Genomic DNA, 21,022 nt, shown 5'->3' on the forward strand with positions numbered 1-21,022 from the left:
ACCAATAGGGTCTGTATTAGTTCATTTTCACACGCTATAAAGAACTAGCTGAGACTAGGTAATTTAAAAAAAAAAAAAGCGGGGGGGTTAAATTGACTCACAGTTCCACATGGCTGGGGAGGCCTCAGGAAACATAATCATGGGAAAAGGTGAAGGGGAGGCAAGGCACATCTTACATGGTGGCAGGAAAGAGAGAGCAAAGGGAGAGAGCCACACACTTATCAAACATAAGAGTTCTATCACGAGAACAACAAGGGGGAAATCTGCCCCTATGATTCAATCACCCCCGCACCAGACCACTCGCCCACATGTGAATTACAATTTGAGATGAGATTTGGGTGGGGACAGAAAGCCAAGCTGTGTTAGGGACATTTCATCACCTCTGGCTATAGAATTTGAGAGTTAATCTTACATGTTTCACAGGAAGGAGGGCTTAGACTATATACCCATGGCCAAGCTACTCCAATTCCAGATCTATAAAGCACAGTGTTCAGTATCAGATACACACCACAGACTTAGTGTTGAGTCTGTGCAGCATGAAGCACTGGGCAACTCTGTTGCTAATTCCCATGGAAGTCCATGGTGGTTAATTCTGTAAACTAATTTGGTTCAGTCGAGACCCACATTCTCTTCTAGCTTGCCTTCCTAATCCGACATACCTAGAAAGTTAAAAACTACATTGTCCAGAACTTTTGCTGCTAAGGCTCCACATGCGGCATAGGCTTAGCCAAGCAAAGATACTCACATGATATTTGGATGCACAAAGAATTTCCAAATGAATCCATTTCTAGATCTTTGGATTCCATGTAACTTGTTTCTGGAACTGAGCCATCTGAGTACACATCTGTTCCTAAGCCCTCTCAGAAGCTGTCCTTCCCTTGGTCCTGTTTCATCATGACCCTTCTCCCATGCTACTAAAAAAAAGCACACCCAATGGTAGCCTTCAGACGACTTAGCCTTTAGAGTATATGCCGTTTTCTTCAAATGGATAAAGCTTAATCACAATGTCCAATAAAGTTAGTGGAATGATTTCTGATATTAATACATGATTCCGATTTACTTATACCCAAAAGCCAAACTCCAGAATTAGATATATGTGTTCACACACATTTTCTGAAGAAATGTCATGCCTTTTATGGTACTTTTCGCTTCCTAAAATTTTAGTCTCACATCACATTGGATTATTACAGATTAATTAACAAGAAAGAGCACAATTTATATGTTATCTAATTTTTATAATTTTATAAATTTTTAGCTGTATCATTTTAATATGGACTTTGCTGATTTTAGTAATCTATGCACAAGATTCTTTCCATAATTTATCACTTAGTTGTTTTTATAATAGTCTTTGGAAGTATAAATCTAAGTAGTAAGATGTATTCTTTGAAAATATATGATTAATTATTCATCAATAAAATTCTTTTGTATATTTAGTTATAATGAAAAATATTGTGATGTAAGTAAAATTTTATTTTTTGATATAAAAATTTTTGCAGTTGGGCATGGTAGCTCTACCTGTAATCTCAGCACTTTGAGAGGTCAAAGTGGGTGGATCACCTGAGATCAGGAGTTTGAGTCCAGCCTGCTCAACACGGTGAAACCCTGTCTCTACTAAAAATACAAAAATTAGCCAGGCATGGTGACAGATGCCTGTAATCCCAGATACTTGGGAGGCAGAGGCCGAAGAATCGCTTGAACCTGTGAGGCAGAGGTTGCAGTGAGCCAAGATCGCTCCATTGCACACTAGCCTGGGTGACAAGAGTGAGACTCTGTCTCCAAAAAAAAAATAATTTCGAATTAGAAGTTCTGATGAATTGAACTATGGCCCTTTAAAAATAGATACTAAAATTCTAAACTCCAGTACCTCAGAATGTGAGCTTATCTGAATATAGCGTTGTTGCCAATGTAATTAGTTAAGATGAGGTCATACTGAAGTAGAGTGGGCCTCAATCCAAAATGACGGGTGTTCTCATAGGAAGATGGCCATGGGAAGACATAGTGACACAGGGAGAACACCACGTGACAACAAAGACGGCAACTGGAATGATGCTGCTGGAATGCCAAAGATTGCCAGCAAGCGACCAAAAGCTAGGATAAAGCAAGGAAGGATTTCCCTGCAGCTCTCGGAGAAGCCATGGCCCTGCCCACATCTTGATTTCAGATTTCTAGGCTGTGAGAAAATTCATTTCTGTTGTTTTAAGCCACTGTTAGTGGTGCTTTCTTTTCTAGTACAGATACGTTTCACAGAAATTTGATTTCAGCTATGAATTGCACTGTCACTTTCTAGTCAGAAGAGTTGGCATTCTGTAAGATTTAAATATTTTAAAATTTGCCAATCTGTAGCTAAGATTCCAGTAAGAAAAAAATCAAGGCGTTGAAGAAAACAGACATGAGGATTCTCCTGGACACAAGAAAAAGCAGCAGTTTGAGGTTTTAATAAAAATACAAGGAAAGTTTTTCAACCCAAGTTCCAAGGACGACCAAAGTAGAACTGAAAGCAAAACGTGAACACTAAGCACGAGGAGTCACAGGACATGTTATTCTTTCTAATAATAACCATTCTACTTTGTGTGCTCACACAAAGCATCACCAAACAATAATATGAGAAATATCTCTCATGTAACATACAGCAATTTATTTACATAACATTCAGATTCTAAAATTAAATCAATTAATTCTTTGTGAGGAAAGCTAAGGGCACTAGGAAAATTATCAGTAAGCTTGACATTTAAATTCAATTATCAGGGTTGGATTGGAGATCCTCATAAAGATTAGCATTGCTAACTAATTTCATTATTTTCCCAGTGAAAAGTGAAATTTTACATAAATATGGAAACTATTATAATACATAGTATGCTGTTGATAGGGAAAAAGATTTTACCTGCCAGTTGCATTTTTACATTGCCCTTAAATACATTCCCTATTCTGACATTATTGTAGCTTAAATAATGGATGAAATAATCAAATAATAATCGTAATGATTATAAGAATGACAACAACTGTTCTATAGCACTAACCGCAAGCCAGACACTGGTCTACATGCATTCTCATAATAATCTAAATAGTCCTTCCAATTCCGGGTAAGTACAACATTATCTCCCACTATCTCCATTTTACAGATGAGGAAACTGTGGCACTGAGAAATTGCTCACCAGATTATACTAAAGATTGTGATAGATAAGGTATGCCTTACTGATAGGAAAATCCACAGAATATTTTCAAGCATTCCCAGTTAATTGTGTTCGTATTTATAGAGGGGAAACTGCAAAGAGTACTTGATATTATTTTTATATTTCAAAAACTTTTATTCACATTTATTTGGCTTACACTAGAAATGAGACTAAAGGTCTCTGAACAAAATAGTTGCCCAGGCCAGCTTTGTGGCTATGAGAGCAGTACACCTACACACACAGCCCTGCTCTTAGAAGGGACGTCTGCTTAAAAGAGCCCATGCTGACTTTAATGGTCAGTTGTCACTATCTTGAAATCCTTTTTTTTTTTAACAAAAAACTTCAAATTTTCATTTTGTACTGGGCCCCATGAATTCCATAATTGGTCCTGATTGTTACAATGACTGTGCAAAAATGAAGTTTTATGTCTTTTGCCCATCCTTTAAAACTTGTTTTAGCTTGAGAACATGGTTTTATTGATAAACAAGCTTTGGTTGCGAAAAGTAGAGTTTTGACTTTTAGGGAGTACTGGATGTTGCCATTTAAATTGTAAATATTATAAAATCAAGGGAGTTAAACTTGCATCTTTTTAAATTGATGTGTGAGGAAGTGGGATCATCTGATCCCCAGCTAGTTGCTGCATTCAGAAGTGAGATGGTTGTCATGGGGATGCATAATGGCATATTTATTTGGATTGAAAATGAAGTCAGAGTCAGACTTTTCCTGACAGAAAAGAAGTTGATTTGGCTGATTGGTTTGACAATGAATTGTGGCTTTGCTCATTAAAAAGGTAAACATATGTCTCAGTTTTCCCAGGGCAGTCAAGGTTTATGTCTGCTGCCCTGGCGTAATTAGTAGCTCACCATCATTAGCTTAAAATGTAGATAATTTCCAAAAATTGACTGAGTTAAATCCCTAGATGTAAGATTTTTCACTCTTCCCCAAAAAGTACATAATAAATGCATATTATCAAAATATTATATTAGCAAAGGAATATTAAAATTGATACCTAAACTTTGCAAAACCTTCAAGGTTAAGCAGTTACCTCTAAAAGGCAGTAGATAAAATCAAGGGTCATTTAATAAATTTTAATATGTTTAAGGGTCATTTACTAAGTCTTGATAATATATTATTAACATAATTCCAAAAAAAATCAAAACTTGGAAAACATCCTTTTGCAAGTCAGGCGGTTTTTTATTTCTTTGTTTTCAGCAAATCTAAGAAGAATCTGTCCACAATCGAATAGTATATGTAACTTTTATGACAGAGAATTTGTGATTTGGGGCATGCAACTTGGAAGGAATTCAACGAATTAAGCGAAGGAACTATTATAATTGTTCTGATCCCATATACTTATTCACATGAACAAGATTTCTCAGAAATTACGTTTTTCAAAGGGAGGGGAGGAAAATAAAACTGATGTTGAATACAGCTCATTACTGCTACAAGTAATATCCATATACTTTATAGTACAGATATATAAACTACAGTCGACCCTTGAACAGCTGTGTAGGTGCAATTATACATAGATTTTCTTCCACCTCTGTCACTCCTGAGACAAGACCAATCCCTCCCCTTCCTCCTTTCCCTCAGCCTATTCAACATGAAGATGGTGAGGATAAAGACCTTTACAATGATCCACTTCCACTTAATAAATAGTAAAAATATTTTCTCTTTATTATTTTCTTAATGATATTTTCTTTTCTGTAGCTTATTTTATTGTAGGGATACAATATGTAATACATACAACACAAAATACATGTTAAGCAATTATTTATATTACTGAAAGCCTTCTGGTCAATAGTAGGCTATCAATAGTTAAGTTTCTGGGAAGTCAAACGTTGTATGCAAATTTTTGACTATAGAGGTATGGGGAGGGGACCTAACTCCCACATTGTTCAAGGACCACCCATAATTGGAAAATGAATAAAACTAGTCAGTGAAAGTTTGATGAGGAAAAGATTTATATACTCTTAAGCTACCTCCCCAAAAACTCCTTGTTAAGAGGAAATGTGTAACTTTATAGTGGTAAAACCTAGCAGATAACCACATTAGTTAAGCGATCAAAGTTAGTATCATCAATAACATAACCAGGCAGTTAACTTCAAAATGCATTTCAAAAACTTTTCTTTTCCTTTCTCTTGGGTCGCAAAATGCAATCTTGTTTTTTTCTTTTGTTTTTATTCTCCTTAGTCTTAACATACAGCCTCGAAGTGTACTTTCTGTAAAACACCATGTTGCTCCCTTTCTCACCATACATTCTTACACCATGAACATTTATCTAACTGTATGCTTGTATCTAACGGTATGCTTACTTAGAAGTTCCAGGGGCTAATCTTGTGGCAGACAAAGCCTGGAAATGCAGCTGCAGAATTCCACCTATTAACTCAAGACAGCTAGTCAACAACATGGCCATTGCTGAGATGATTCCAGCCCACACTCGAGGTGGACTGAGACCCAGATAGCCACCGAAACAAGACATATATACCTGAACTCAGCACAACTCCTGCCTGCCTCCCCATCAAGTCCCTTCTTTTTGAACCCTTGCCGTCTCCTCAGAAGTTCAAAGTGGTTGCTTTGGTTGGGAATCTGGCCACTTCCCCAGTATTAGTTTTGGTTAAGAAAACCACTTTCTTTCTTCCAGACCTCACTCTTGTTAATTGGATTCTGCAAGCAACAGGCATCCAGAACTACATTCGTTTATAATAATGGGACAAATTCAAATTATGTACCAGTGACTAGACGTAACGAGGAGAAAAATGCACCTATTTTGTGATATTACTGCCAAAAACTATGTGACCTGATTCTAATGACAAGGGAGCATCCCATAAACCTCAAAAGAAGAACATTCTCCAAAGCAATTGGCCTGTAATCTGCAAAAGTGCCAATATCATGAAAGTCAAGACAGCTGGAAGAACTCTTTCAGAATGAAGGAGTCTAAAGGGACATAATAACGAAATGCAATGTGCGATCTATCCTGAGTACTTTTGCTTTAATAAGGACACATTTGGAGCAATCAGTGAATTTGATGAGCTTTTCATTCATATGTTTCTTGGCCACATAAATGTCTTCTTTTGAGAAGTTTCTGTTCATATCCTTCGCCCACTTTCGAATGGGTTTGTTTGTTTGTTTTTCTTGTAAATTTGTTTTAGTTCTTCATAGATTCTGGATATTAGCCCTTTGTCAGATGGGTAGATTGCAAAAATTTTTTCCATTCTGTTGGTTGCCGTTCACTCTAATGATTGTTTCTTTTGCTGTGCAGAAGCTCTGGAGTTTAATTAGGTCCTATTTGTCTATTTTGGCTTTTGTTGCCAATGCTTTTAGTGTTTTAGTCATGAAGTCCTTGCCTATGCCTATGTCCTGAATGGTTTTGCCTAGGTTTTCTTCTAGAGTTTTTATGGTGTTAGGTCTTATGTTTAAGTCTTTAATCCATCTGGAGTAAATTTTAGTGTGTCAGGAAGGGGTCCAGTTTCTGCTTTCTGCACATGGCTAGCCAGTTTTCCCAACACCATTTATTAAACAGGGAATCCTTTCCCCATTGCTTGTTTTTGTCCAGTTTGTCAAAGATCAGTTGGTTGTACATGTGTGGCATTGCCTGTGAGGACTCTGTTCTGTTCCATTGGTCTATATCTCTGTTTTGGTAACAATACCATGCTGTTTTGATTACTGTAGCCTTGTAGTATAGTTTGAAGTCAGGTAGCGTGATGCCTCTAGCTTTGTTCTTTTTGCTTGGAATTGACCTGGCTATGTGGGCTCTCTTTTGGTTCCATATGAAGTTGAAGGTGGTTTTTTCCAGTTCTGTGAAGAGGGTCATAGGTAGCTTGATGGGGATAGTTTTGAATCTATAAACTACTTTGGGCAGTATGGCCATTTTCACAATATTGATTCTTCCTAACCATGAGCATGGAATGTTTCTCCATCTGTTTGTGTCCTCTCTTATTTCCTTGAGCAGTGGTTTGTAGTTCTCCTTGAAGAGGTCCTTTACATCCTTTGTTAGTTGTATTCCTAGATATTTTATAATCTTTGTAGCAATTGTCAATGGCAGTCCATTCTTGATTTGGCTCTCTTTAAGTCTGTTATTGGTGTATAGGAATGCTTGTGATTTCTGCACATTGATTTTGTGTCCTGAGACTTTGCTGAAGTTGCTTATCAGTTTAAGGAGATTTGGGGCTGTTCCCAACACCATTTATTAAATAGGGAATCCTTTCCCCATTGCTTGTTTTTGTGAGGTTTGTCAAAGATCAAATGGTGGTAGATGTGTGGTGTTATTTCTGAGGTCTCTATTCTGTTATGTTCTGTTGGTCTATATATCTGTTTCGGTACCAGTATCATGCTGTTCTGATAGCTTTGTGGTATAATTTGAAGTCAGGTAGTGTGATGCCTCCAGCTTTGTTCTTTTTGCTCAGGATCGTCTCGGCTATATGGGCTTTTTTTTTGGTTCTGTATAAAATTTAAAGCATTTTTTCCTAATTCTGAAAGTCACTGGTAGCTAGATTGGAATAGCATTGAATCTGTAAATTAGTTTGGGCAATATGACCATTTTCACAATACTGATTCTTCATATCCATGAACATGGAATTTTTTTCCATTTGTTTGTGTCCTCTCTTATTTCATTGAGCAGTGGTTTGTAGTTCTCCTTGAATAGGTCCTTCACGTCCATTGTAAGTTGTATTCCTAGGTATTTTATTTTCTTTGTAGCAATTGTGAATGGGAGTTCGCTCATGATTTGGCTGTCTCCTTGTTTATTGTTGGTGATCACCTTATTTTAAAAGGAAAAAAAAAGTCAGTCTTGTTTCCACACTCTTGATTTCCAAATCCTGCTCTAATTATTTTATTTCTCCAGAGCATTTATCCCCTTCTACAGACCAGATAATATAATTGTATATTATGTTTATTATTCATTGCCTTTTTCTTCTGCTAGAATATAAGCTTTATGGAAAGAGAGATTTTTGTTTTCTTTTGCTGATTTATCCCAAGTTTCTATAACAGTGTATGGCACATAAATATTCATGGAATAAATCAAAGAGTTTCCAGTTCTGTGTGTAGGACAAAATGTATTTGAAATAATATTTTGCAATTTTTATTTTTTTTTATTTCTCAAAATAAAAAGTTGGATTTTTAAAAAGGGAGTAAAGAACAGCACTTTCATTTCTGGCAATATAATAGACTGGAAAAATTCAAACTATAGAAGGTTTACAAGTACTGGTAAAAAATAACAAACATAATTTTAAATGCATAGCTAATCTACAAAATGACAAAGGGAAGCCCCAAGAGACAATACAGAAAGGAACAGGAAAGGCACAGTGAAAGAGACTAAGAGCATGGAGTTATCTTACTTGCCCAGGTCTTGGCTTCAGGGACAGCAGACAAGACTTTGTGTGGAGTGGGAACTGAGACCTAACTGCCTACACACACACAGAGACACACACACAGAGACACACAGACACACACACACACAAAGCCAAGACCATCAGAGTGCTACATCATCACTGAAATAGTATGGAAATATAAAAGTATAAGTCATGCTTTTTCTTAATTTAGCTTTGGTTAGAAAAATAAGAACAAAGTAAAAACTAGATGCCTCGATTAACAATTGTTAATGAAGAAAAACTTCTAAAAGGAAGGATGGGATGTTGTTGACTCATGTGATTTTAAAAAGTCAAGTAACGATAGCCGTCACAAAAGAGAAGTAAATCTTTATGTACTTCCAACCATGAAAGTTAATATGCCCCCTCAATCACGTGAGATAAATAGACTAAGTTTCTATTCCTTAAAACCAATGGAGCCCAGAAATTAAGGAAATGCTCAAAAAACAAAACAAAACTCTGCATTGATAAGGTTTATGAAAGGGATACAGAAGCCAACTAAAAGATCTCCCACTGACCAAAACTAAGCAAGGAAATAAAGTAGTATTAGATTATAATCCAACATATGAGATAAATATCCATGGTCAGCATTGATATAAACACATGACTGAATAAACAAATGGAAGGAAGAGACAAATAACCAGTGCAGAGCTCCAAATAATTTATATACACACTTAATCTCCAAGGAGGGTCAGTTAGCAAGGAAGGGAAACCCCCACTCCTTAGGTGAGGGCTGCACATAGTGACATTCTTCCATATAGTGCAGAAGTGAGGAAAAGAGGGGCGGGAAGAGGAACTTTAGAGTAGAAGGACCTGACAAGCTTCATCTCAACCAGGTGGTCAGGGTCAACATCAACAGTCACAAACCATGCTGATAGGTTGTCCTTTTGATGTCATGAGATGAAAATGGTAGTTTACCTCTGTATCTTCCTACCAGAAATGAATACCCAAGTCTAATCATGAGAAAAACATAAGGTAAATCCCAATAGAAGGATGTCCTGCAACCTGCCTGACCAATTTTCTTTAAAATCGCCAAGGTCATCACAAGCAAGGAAAGTCTGAGAAACAGTCACAGCCAAGAGGGGCTTAAGGAAACTTGACAACTAAGTGTAACGTGGTATCCTGAATGTGATTCCGGAATAGAAAGGGGATATTAGGTAAAAACCAAGGAAATATGAATAAACTACAGACTTTAGTTCAGAACACTGTATCAATTTTGATTCACTCACTATAGCAAATGTACCATACTAAAGTAAAATGTTCAATAGAGGTGAAATTGTCAGAAGGAGGGGCTGAGGGGGCATATGGGAACTCTCTGTACTAGGTTCTCAATTTTTGTGTAAATCTGAAACTGTTCTAAAACATAAAGTCTATTACAAAAATAGTGTGGAGCTTAATAAAATTGTAATAATAAAATTTTTATAATTTTATTATAAAAATAAACGGAGCTTAACAGTCAATATCATTATTTTATTACGATTATCAAACTGAGAAAAATCTTACCTTAAGATTCAACAGTAATTTATGGGAGCATGTTAAATGATGTCATGGAGATCCAGTCAAGAAAGTGACCCAGTTTCTTCCATAAATTTCAAGGAAAAATGTGACAAATGGGGAGTCAATTACAGGTGACTTCGGAGACATATACAACCAATGAAATGCAAGGGCCTTATTTGGACCCTGATTTAGACAAGCAAAGTTCCTTGTTTTACTTTGCTCAGTGTCTTACTTGTGCTTCCTGGGTTCACAGGCCAAATAAACTGTCTGTCCGCAAGCCCATGCCTCAGGGTCTACTTTTGTAGAAACTCAAAGAAGGACAATCATCATTAAGAAATTGATTAAATTATGGTGTAACATATAATAGCTTACTATATGATCATTTCAAATAGTAAATTAGATCTACTTGTGTTGACATGGAACGATCTCACTTTCTAAAACATGATTCTTTTTCTATAAATGAATTAAAATAATACATGTGTATGCACTGGCATGTGAATAACCATTTTTCTAGGTGTTTACATAGAAAATTAACAGTGATTACCTCTGAGTAGTGGAAATTCTCTCATGCCAAAAGTATGGTGCTGGCAAGCTGGATCACTGATTTAAAAAAAAAAAAAAAGGGCCTGATTTATAGAATTTGCTGATTTCCATGGTGTGAACACTCTATACCACTATGTCTGATTTCAAACCACAGATGATTTAACAGGCTCCTAATAATTCTTGAACAACAGTTCATTCTTGTGAGCCCGTATGGGTCACCTTTAATATACCACTGGATGAAAATGTGCATTAATATTATAATTTCATAAGCTAGTTGAATTTATTTGAATTATACTTTTAAATAGATTATACTTAAAAATAAGAGAAGAAAACTGTTGAACACATGCTAAGATTTCCATTTCTAGTTCCTGGTTACACATAGCCTTGGAAATAAGCCCAGGCCCATATTCCCTGGCCACAAAGGAAATCAGTCAGCAGAGATTAAGATGAAGAAAATGTGCCTTTCTATTCTGTTCCTTTCTGAGCTTAAGTTAGAACCCATGTCTGTGAACCAAAATAAAAGTAGAAGAGGAAAGGTCAACATGCGAGGGAGACTCCTGTGGGTACCTCCTTGTGCTCTTCAGTTTCTTAAGAAGGTAAGATGATAAACAGGAAGAGAAACAGAGAGCCCTGGGAGAGGTAGACGGCGGCATTACGATTTATATGTGCATTTTTGTGACCCTGATCATTTTTGAAAACTACCTCAGCGCCATTTTCTTTTAAAATGGCTACTACTGCCAGATAAAATTAGGTAATTCTTGAATTTGCCCTAACCCCCCCATATTCATCAAAAGCCTGTATTCCCCCTGATTACAAAAAGATTCAGTAAGAAAAAGAGCATTTAATTAGAAATCAAGAAATCTGCATTATCATCCTCATACAGATACTGTTCAGCTACAAAAGCCTCAACAAGTCACTTAACCTCTCTGAGCCTCTGCTGTCCTCTATACAACAAAAGCTTTGAATTATAAGGTTTCTGAGGACTTAGTTGGTTTTAAAAGTCCTACAATTTTCTTGTTTCTACTGACCAAACCCTCTTAATGAAGCTCATTCCCCTCAGGAACTCGCTTAGATCCTCTGAAGTGTTGTTAGGTCAGAGAGGAGGAGAGCAGAAGGAGCCAGTGCCTCTGTGTAGATGGCACTGGTATGGTGCCGGGGCCTGAGACAAATGGGAGGGGCGTCTCCAGGAGGCACCATGGGGACCCTGCTCTGGACCCCAGTGCCACATCTGGGGTTTGGGAAATGCTTCATCAGCACCCACCAGCCCAGGACATTAGGACAAAAGCCTCCCCCACATGGATGGCATTAATCCCTCTGTGACAACACAATACCTCTCCTGCTAGCCTCTCCATATTATCTCCTTCCATAAACTAGCTCTTCATGAAGTCCCCACTGAAGGAGTCCTGTTCCTGCTCTAAAATCATTTTTGCCTCTGTCTCTTCAAACTATTTTTTTTTTTTTTTTTTTTTTTCTGAGACAGAGTCTCACTCTGTCACCCAGGCTGGAGTGCAATGGTGTGATCTCAGCTCACTGCAACCTTCGCCTCCCAAGTTCAAGCGATTCTCCTGCCTCAGCCTCCCGAGTAGCTAAGATTACAGGAGCGTGCCACTACACTCGGCTAATTTTTGTGTTTTTAGTAGAGACTGCATTTCACCATGTTGGCCAGGCTGATCTTGAACTCCTGACCTCAAGTAATCCACCCACCCCAGCCTCCCAAAGTGCTGGGATTACAGGCGTGAGCCACTGCACCCAGTCCAAACTATTCTTTCTTCAGAATCTTCCTCCCTTGGAGGGGGGGCTTTCATTTCATCAGAAATCAACAATATCTGAGCTTGGCTCTGAGCCATATAGATATAAAATAGGAGCATGGAAGCCTTGTGACTCTTGACAGGGGGAGAAAGAGAGAGAGAGAATATCTAAAGGGATGCCATTATTACTGTGGTCCCTCATGGCAAAGGAGAGCAAACTCCAGCTCACGGTGAGATCGGAGAAGATTCAGACACTGGGAAAGACCAACAGCAGCTTCTTGAATTGTGGTTGAAAGCCTCTTAAGAATTAGTTGCCTCTTTACAAAGATGAAAGCCATTCCCCTGAGCTTTGTAGGAGAAACAGAACGGTGAAGTAAAGTAATTTTCTCTAAGAGCAGAGGCCTTACTCTGTCACTAAGATTGTTAAGGAGCATAAATCCCTAGCAATAATTGCAAAGATCTTTATGTCACTTTTCAGAGCATAAATGCCTTTCAGCACATTATCTAATCTGATTTCACAACAGGCTGTGAGCTATTGGTGTCATAGGAAAGACTGGAGAGGGGACCAGGAGACCTGGATGCAGGCCTGCACTTAATCACGTATCAGCTGGTGACTTGCTTGAGCTACGGGTCCTCAGGCCGCACTTTACCTTCATTTTACAGATGAGGAAACTGAAGCTCAAGGGCCAAGTGACTTGTTCTTACCCACGGGTGACAATATGGGACAGACTGGGAAGAATGAAGACTGAAGCAGCAGCTTCTTTATTATAGAGTATAGCATTAAAATGAAACTGATAAAAATAACACACAAGGGCTGCAATAGGCAAGGAGGGCAGAAGGCGGGACTACAGAGGTTAAGGAAGTGTGAATTCCATCCCTGAAAAATTAGCATGGGTTATTTATTAGAGAAATGATAGTTGTGTGAAGGCCAATCCAAGTAGAATCCATAAAGCGCAAAATAGGGGGTGACTGTGACTCACATATGTAATTTCCTCCGAGCCCCAAGTATGATGAACCACCTTGAGGCTGCCAAAGAGTCACGGGCCCCTACCTGCCAGTCATAGCTACTCATCAAGAGTCTTACAAAAGGGGTCGTTGAGTTGTATCCTTTGGTTCCTCTGCTACCTCAACTACTTAAGAAGGGCAGAGGCCTAGATGTGCAGAGTCCAGGAACCAAAGAATGCCTTGTTTCACATGTTATTTCATTTTTATACTAAATCTACTGCTTAAAAGTTTTAAATCATGCCTCTTAATTGTGATGAGATAAGAAAAGGTGATTTTTTTTTATGCCCAGGTATCAGCTTTCTATCTAAAGGTTTCAAGCACACTCTTCTCAAGCTTGTTTCTTGTTTCTTGCACCCTGAAGAGTCCTTGCTGTGGTAACCATTTACCTGAAAACTTGTCCTTCAGAACCCTCCCTTTGTTCCATCCTTTGCAAACACCCAGGGAACAAGCTTTTCCCAAAAGGATAAGGAGGCCCTGGAACCAGAGTCACCATGGCCATGTCCGAAGACTCTGACAGCAGCTGGGATGGAAGATGAGGTGGCGGTGGGAATAAGCTGAAACACTGCTTTGCACCCTCAAGGGGCACCATTTGCACCATATTCCTGTACTCAGCCCTCGTGTAAGCCCATCTTTCTACTTCCTGCTTTCCAGTTGCTGTCTCCCTACCTGGGGTTTTGTTCCTTTTGATTTTTAGAGGGAAAAGTGCAAGGTAAGGAAAATATATTAATGTGCAAATTTTTTTCAAATATATTCTTTGGGAAGTGTAGTGGGTGAGACTGAGATTTACACTAAGGAATGGCAATGTTTGCCACAGAGGACCCTATCCCAGCATCCATGATGCACAAGTAATCACCATGACACGATCTGGTGCTCACTCAGGGAAGAAGAACCATTGATCCCAACATCTCTCTGCACCACCTGAGTACTGATTCCTGTGTACAACTTGTGTTGTACTGGGTTAGCCTCTCCCCATTGACATTTACAGAATGTGATTTATGTGCCTCAGAGAGTCTGATCCATCTTACTTTATGTGACTAAATCAAAAGAAAAGTGCAGAGACTCATCTTGGCATTAAAAAAAAAAGACAGCTATTCCACATATGCACCATCCCAGTCAAATGACAATATACAGGGTACACGTAGACTCAGGGGATGACAAGCACACACATAGTGAGGGTGAGCTCAGTAGAATGGTGAGGGTTTGCGTCAGTAAGAACTGCATTCGCCTGAAGTATCAGAGACCCAAATACAGTGGCTTAAGCAGAACTAAGGGCTTATCTTCTTCCATAAAAGAAGTCAAATTAGAAGGCCCAGGAAGTGGTATTGTTGCCCCATAAAGTTATCAAGGTCTCAGGTCTCCTCCAACTTATGGACCAACCCTTCTTATTAGGTGGCTTCCATTCTCAAAGTCACAAGATGACTGATGAAATCTGGCCAACCTATCTGTTTTCAAAACTAAAGGGGCTGGCAGGGGAGGGGAAATGAAAAGACTAAGGGTCAAAAGATTAGACCCCGGAATTTTGTCTCACTTCAAGGAACTCTCTCAGAAGTCCTACCGAAAAACTTCTGTTCAAATCTCATTGGCTAGAACTTAATCATATAACAAAATGTTATAAGAATGCAAGGAAGTCTAGGAAATGTTGTCTCTTAGCTGTGCATATCACCACCTTGAGTAAAACTAGAATTTATTTCTAGGAAGAATAGAAAAACAGATATTGAGTGGGCAAAGAGCGGGTGCTGTCATAGCATTGTATAGTCTGTGTGAAGTCAATCAGGTGGACCATATGATCTCAGCTGAGCTCAGTGCAGAGTGGATATGAAATCACTAAGATGGTGAAGGGTGTGAGTTTAGCAGAAGAGTGAGAAATGTACAGAGCCAAGTGTGAGAGTAACAATGTGGTGTGTGGTGTATAACCTACGGGGGCTCAGTGGGAAGGTGAGACTGTGCACAGTCAGTCTGGGCTCCATGAGATTGTTCAAGCGTACAGCAGAGTTACTGCAGGGTTAATGAGATCGTGAAAAGTGTGCACCACCAGTATGGTCTGATTGAGATTGTGAGGCGTGGGCACATGTGGTGTGTGGATTCAGAGGGCAAGTTAGTGTCTGCTTGGCCTGTAGAAATGCACCTTCATTAAAGCCTTTATTACTATTTTGCAGCTCTCTGAGAGCCTCTTTTCATAAGAACTACCCAGCAAGATCAGGGAAACCTGGAAATATCCTGTAGTCATATAGAGAGGCCATACCCAACCTCCATCTAGATAAATGGCTTGTAATTAGGGCCTGCCTTCATGGGGCAGGTGTTACAGGTACAGGTACAGATACAGGTGGTGTCTCTTGTCAGTTCCGAGCAGGCGCCACTTTGCTGCTGTCCTTCTATGGCCAAGTTTCCTCAGGTTATCAGTCTTCATACATCACAGCAGGCAGGTTGATACACCTGGATCCAAAGCCAGAACTGCTAACAAATTACCTTGACATGTTGATTGCTTGACTTGACTCACCCTGGAGGCCTCCAGGGTGCCTCCAGAGGCCTTCTTCACATCACCACAAACACTTCCAGTTACTGCTGTTTTCTTGGTGCTTTATTCTGCTCTCCATGACCTTGGTTGCCTGAGTGATACATCCATTGAGTTATTTCTACATCCTGCTTGGATTTTCCCATTCTCATCTCTGTCTCTGCTTACATAGGATGTGTTTTATTGCCACACAGACTTAGTTGGTAGCCTCTGTGGCATCTGACTGTCCCTCAATCAACTCTAGAACACCTATAGGTGGCCTCTGTAAGAGAGTTCCAGGAACAGAATGCCAAACATATTGTTTATCAGGCTTCTTGAGTTGCACAGCTGTAGGAAATTGTTGCTTAAGATTTCAAAGGACACCAGAGAATTTTGGCACAAACCTGGAATGGTGCCCTGTTGCTTGTCCAGTCAATGCCAAGTTAATGACGGGAAGGAAGCGCTGCTGAGTCATGTGACTGCCAGACACTGTCCCAAATCCTTCCTGAGGCCAGCATTCCCAACCCCACCAAACCCTGCAGCTCACAAATCAGCTGCAAGTGGAGCACGAAAAGTGGAACATTGTGGAAATTAACTATTTTAAGGGCCACACCTGGAATTGCTTGATTTTGGTTAGAAAAGGGGTTGCAACATGCCCTTAAAATCGTCATGAGCTTCTAAGAGATGACAGTGACTCACAGACTTATCTGTCATGATCAGTTAAAATACTAGAAATAAACTCAACGTGAATTCTTAAGAACAACGGTTTGAAAGAACTGATATTTGAAAATCCACTCCATTTTACTGTGCAGATGCATTGATACATTTGTGGAAAATGACAAGAAATTAATCTTGAGCTCCTTTGCCCAAGAGGTTACCCATAGTTGTATATTCTCAACATGCCTAACGTGCCAGAGCTATGCCAGGATCTGATACTGAGTCTGGTTTTCCTAACTGAAGATCTTGATTTGGATTCATTATCTTGAATGTAGAAATTCTCCTTCCTTATTTGATATCCTATTGAGATAAGGTAGGATTTCACACAAGTAAAGTTACTACAGCTTTAGTAACTTTACCTACTACAACTTTGGTAACTTCACCTGTGTGAAAAACTGACTTTTGTTCACATTTAGAATAAGGAAGGAGCAGCAGAAATTATTACCCATGAATTCTGTATCAAAGATCCTGTGTCACAGAAATATGTCTGGTCTTCTTTAGAAACATAGACTGACCCCAATTTCAGGACTCCACAGGAATTCAATATAAATTTGGAACTCTGTGTTACAATTGACAGAGGTGTAGCTAACTCAACAGCTGGAAAGAATAACAATTACTGCATCTTGATTACAAAATGTTTTTCTGTTCAAGCCTTCTTTGAACTCTTATTACATAAAGTCAACTCCATGATCAGAAAGGCCATGAGAATTGTGCAAAATGCCAGATGAAGGTGTGAGCTTGTCAGCCCCTTCACCAGTCCTTTGGTTTACCTGGCTGCCCAATGAGATCGAGTCTCTCTATTGGATCAAGACTGGTGTTGACAGAGTCCCAGAGCCAGGGTGGGAAGCCAGGTAGAAAAATACAAGTCTAGGAATTACAGGCGGGACTGAGAACAGGAAAAGTCAATAAGGCTCTGAGCCAAATGAGCAGTCAGAAATCACATGCATATTAGGAGTCCAGATTAAGTGTGTAGGTTAAAAACCAAGCTGGCAATTAGAAACCAGGAAACCCACAGGCACCAGAGAGCAATCCCAGTTCAAGGATCAGAAGACAAGTAAAAGGCCAAGACAGCCAAATAAAAAGCACCGTCACAATGAACTTCACGAAAGTACCTGCTGTTTCAGGCAAGAAGTCTCTTCCTCCATTTCTGTGGGAGATGTGACCATGCCAGGCTGTGCAGGCGGAAGCCGAGGATCCATGTTAAAAGAGATGGTGTCAAATGACGGAGGTATTGTATCTGGAATCACGTTGAAGGACACATTGAGACACCTCTAGACAGTGTCTGACAAGGCCAGAAAGTTAAACCAGTAATTAGCCACCTATGTCACATTAGGATTTCAGGGCACACTGGCCAGGAACAGCCACATCCCTGTCAGTACGATTTTTCCACCTCCTGGCACACTTTCCCTTCTGGTTCCCAAGCCTAAGCAATTTCATACTGCCCATCAGTGATCCAAATCCTTCCTGGGAGGCACAATGCTCAGATTTCCCCATTTCCTAAAGTCTTCCAAGTGGAAAAAAAAAAAAAAAGCTTCCCTTTTTTTTTTTCAATTTGGAAGGCATATCACAGATGCTAAGAGAAAGCAAGTATACCAAACTCTGAGTTTAAATGATAAATATCCTTAGCTCTCCTAAAGGCAATCGAATTTGAAGAAAAGAACTAATTAATACAAAAGTGCCTCTAGAACTCTGTGCTGGAGCGCTAGAGGAATAGGGTTAAAAACAAAAGTCTCTCTTTTAAAAACAATTACTTAAGCGTATGACTTGAATTACAGTTCTTAAAAAATATTGGTTTTCCTTCACGTTAAAAAAAACTTATTAATCAAGACTTCTAAAGACTGTTTAAAGGTGATAACTGATTCATCTCCCTTATCTCCCTTTTTAATCAGATATAGTTGTAGGAATAAACACAGACAATTTAAATTTTAATGATTTCCAAAAAAAATGATATTTGACCACATAAAAAATTCAAATATTTCTGTTTTCTAGGACAAGAGATAAATTATAGCAGAGGCCCCAGTGCACAATGGAAAGAGCACGGACTCAAAATTGTATTGGTAAGTCCCTCCTCATCACTGGGCCCCACATCCTCAGAGATAAAAATAGAGACTTTGCAAGGCCGGGTGTGGTGGCTCACGCCTGTAATCCAAGCCCTTTGAGATGCCAAGGAGGGAAGATCACTTGAGGTCAGGAGTTCAAAACCAGCCTGGCCAACATGATGAAACACTGTCTCTACTTAAAGTACAAAAAAAAAAAAAAAATTAGCTGGGCATGGTAGCAGGTGCCTGTAATCCCAGCTATTTGGGAGGTTGAGGCAGGAGAATAGCTTGAACCCAGGAGGCAGAGGTTAGAGTGAGCCAAGATCACGCCACTGCACTCCAGCAAAACTCCGTCTCAAAATTATATATATATATATATACACACACACACAGAGAGAGAGAGAGAGACTGCAGAGTTCTTGTGAAGATGAAAAATTATGCATGAAAAGTATCTAGCACACAGCGTAGCACATTGTTCAATGAATAGTAGCAATTGTTACTTTTATTCCACTTACCTAACAAATGCCCAATCACTTTACATTGTAAACACACTTCTATCTAATTGAAAGAAGAGAAAAGTAAAACAGGAAGAGCATCGAGATGCAGTGGCAGAAATTCCGTAGAAAACTGGGTAACGATCTCATTTTCATCACATTAGTTGTGTGGGTCTTTACAAGCCACCTAACTTCACTGAACCTCCGCTTCCTCATTTGAAAAAATAAAGGATTTGAACATATAACTTTGGTTACTCCCAGATGTGAGGATCTCTGCTACTGATTACCTTCCCAAGCAGAGAGAAGACCTGGTAAAAGATTGTCCCTGTCTGGAGACAGCCTTTCCCTAGATAATCAGATGTTTGCCCAATGCAGCTCTCAACTCACCCTTTCGCCCACAATTTCCCAATCCTGCCTTTCATCTTTGGACCTTGCTCAAGAGCACAAATGAACTTCTACTTCTAAGACCAGGCATAAACTCTAGTCACTAATACGCACTCATCGAGAGATCTAAGATAATTTGCTTTAGTTACCTGTGCCTCAGTTTTCTCCTCTGTAAAAGTAGGAGAGCAATATTCACCTCGTTGAGTTTTTATGAAGATTAGATAAGACATGTTGGTGGAAGTGATTTATCAGCTATACAGCATTGCACAACACTAACGTAGCAACTGTGATTATTGTTGATTTATACTGTTGGAAACACTCTATGGAAAACAGATGAGAAGTTGCATTCTGAATCAGTTCACCATGGTTCATCCACCTGAGCTCCTGCCTTCTGTGGGTTTTGTGAGCCTAGAAGAATCGGGCAGATGGCATTGAATTCTGCTGTAATCAGACATTGATTTTGGTCTTCCTGAGAAAGGAGGATTATTTAAACTTTTACTTATAGGAAACTGGCAGGAACCTGTTTAAACCGCCCAGGTAAGTTTTCACCTCGTTAGCAATATCCTACCCATGTGATCTGAGGTTTCCCAATTTCAAGAGCTAATTGCAGAATTTCAGGAAAACCACCTGTTACTAATTGTAACAAATCCATCAATCTCCGAAAAGAACAGCAGACCTGTCCCTCCAGAGCCCCACTCAGGCTTTGCTGGGCTTACTGCTCCATGATCACCAGGCTCCTGTGGTCACAAGGAGGCTGTAAGAAGTGCAAGGCCATCTAAGAGGAAGCTGAGAATGCCGCTGCATTCCCCAGGGGTGTCCTGAAATGCCCCGTGTTTGCAGCGCTGTGAAATATTATAGAATCATACCAAAGCCTGAAAACTATTTGTTGATAAAAGGTCTTAGGCAGTTACTTCAGAACATAGTCCCACGTGTTGGGTTCTCTCTCTCTCTCTCTCTCTCGCTCTCGCTCTCGCTCTCGCTCTCTCGCTCTCTCTCTCTCTCGTCCTCCACATTTGCAGGTCGCATGCCCTTAGCAGGGCTGATCCCATAAACAGAATAGTAAGCAACTACTTGCCTGGTGTAATTTGAGACGTATCACAATCCTTACTGCTCAAAATATCTTCCCCACCAAAGGCCACAGGGCCTAAAATTCCCAGTATTCAACTCACAGCAGCTAATCTTCTCCTCCTTCGCCCCATCATCTCTCCTAATACCTCCACGTGTGAAGCATTTCCATCCTTCCAGGCCCAGCTCAATATCGCTTTTTCCTGAAGCTTCCGTGATCGCCCAGTTGGAAGTGATCTCTCGTTCTTCTGAACGTTCAAAAAGCTTCGCTTGTGCCTCTTTGATGTCATAGATTACTTTATATTTAAACACATGTACTATATCCCACCAGGCATAATCTGGAGATTCAATTCCTCAGCTGAGTCTTATTTATCTTTGTATCACCAACCCATCCTCAAGCAACCAGGCCCAGAGCTGACACTTAATAAAGAATCAGTATCTGACCAGTGGGTGCTACATGGCTGAATAAGTAGTAAGACACAACTTCTCCTGGGCTGAGATTT

At 39.5% G+C, this 21,022-nt stretch overlaps 1 long non-coding RNA gene across 1 annotated transcript; it reads right to left on the reverse strand.

Annotated features, from left to right (window-relative positions):
* Positions 1–4,986: 4,986 nt before the first annotated feature.
* LOC105715526 (uncharacterized) lies at positions 4,987–19,338 on the reverse strand. The gene is made up of 3 exons (XR_001107056.2): positions 19,092–19,338; positions 17,650–17,819; positions 4,987–7,929 (listed from the first exon to the last, which is right to left on the reverse strand). It is a non-coding gene; the product is annotated as an uncharacterized LOC105715526 (long non-coding RNA).
* Positions 19,339–21,022: the final 1,684 nt, after the last annotated feature.

This window comes from Aotus nancymaae, unplaced genomic scaffold (genome assembly GCF_030222135.1).
Source record: "Aotus nancymaae isolate 86718 unplaced genomic scaffold, 86718_ANA_hifiasm-v0.15.2.pri h1tg000108l, whole genome shotgun sequence".
Taxonomy (NCBI): Eukaryota; Metazoa; Chordata; class Mammalia; order Primates; family Aotidae; genus Aotus; species Aotus nancymaae.